This window comes from Pundamilia nyererei, unplaced genomic scaffold (genome assembly GCF_000239375.1).
Source record: "Pundamilia nyererei isolate P.nyererei 1_Seehausen unplaced genomic scaffold, PunNye1.0 scaffold00028, whole genome shotgun sequence".
NCBI lineage: Eukaryota > Metazoa > Chordata > Actinopteri > Cichliformes > Cichlidae > Pundamilia > Pundamilia nyererei.
Genome location: NW_005187429.1, coordinates 1,164,529 through 1,165,363, shown reverse-complemented (window position 1 = coordinate 1,165,363; position 835 = coordinate 1,164,529).

The window sequence follows — 835 nt, the reverse complement described above, 5'->3', positions numbered from 1 at the left end:
TTCAGATTCATATCTTAACCTTAGATTCAGGCCTATATTTTCTCATAAAAAGTCTACCTGTCAGTGATTGTCGCTATTTTATTTATTTCACAATATTTCCCACAGTCCAGAGACTTTCATGTTTAATTTGATTAAGGTTAAATGGTGATTCTAAATTGGCCAGAGTGTGAATCTCTGCGTTAACCCTGTGATAGATTGTCAACCTGTGCAGAATGTACCGCCTCTTGCCCTATGACAGCTGGGATAGGCTCCAGCTTCAGCCATGACCTTGAACTGGATAAGTGGAAGAAAATGGATGGATAGATAGCATTTGGTTGATCTAGTGGTTAAAAACACAGCATGGGCCTTATTGCTGGTTTAAATCCACATCAGCGGCATTCACTGTATGCCATTGCGCTCTCTTTTGCCCATGTTTTCTTACTTTACTCTTTGTATATTTGGATTGACAGTCCTAGAAGATGATGACTTCATGGCTTAGAGGTTTAAAACAGTGAACATGTAAGAGAAGAGCCAAGTTTTTTTAATATCGAGGAGCTATGCTTGAATGTCTTTGCCAGTTTCGTCCTCCATTCATCTTCAAAATTCTCAGAAAAGAGAGAACATGAACTGACTCGTCTGTGCTTAAAGCCAGCTACTGTCCTTGTGAAATCACTTTATGTTTCAACCACAGAATGAGGGAGAAAATGAATCCCCAAACAAAGCCTTTTATATCACAAAGACTGGAGTAGAGATATGGTGACAATTCACAGTGACGGAGGGGGAGAGGAGCTGCCAGTCTCAAGGGGGTTACCAGAGTTTCACAGATGGAATTTAACACACATACACAATGAAACAC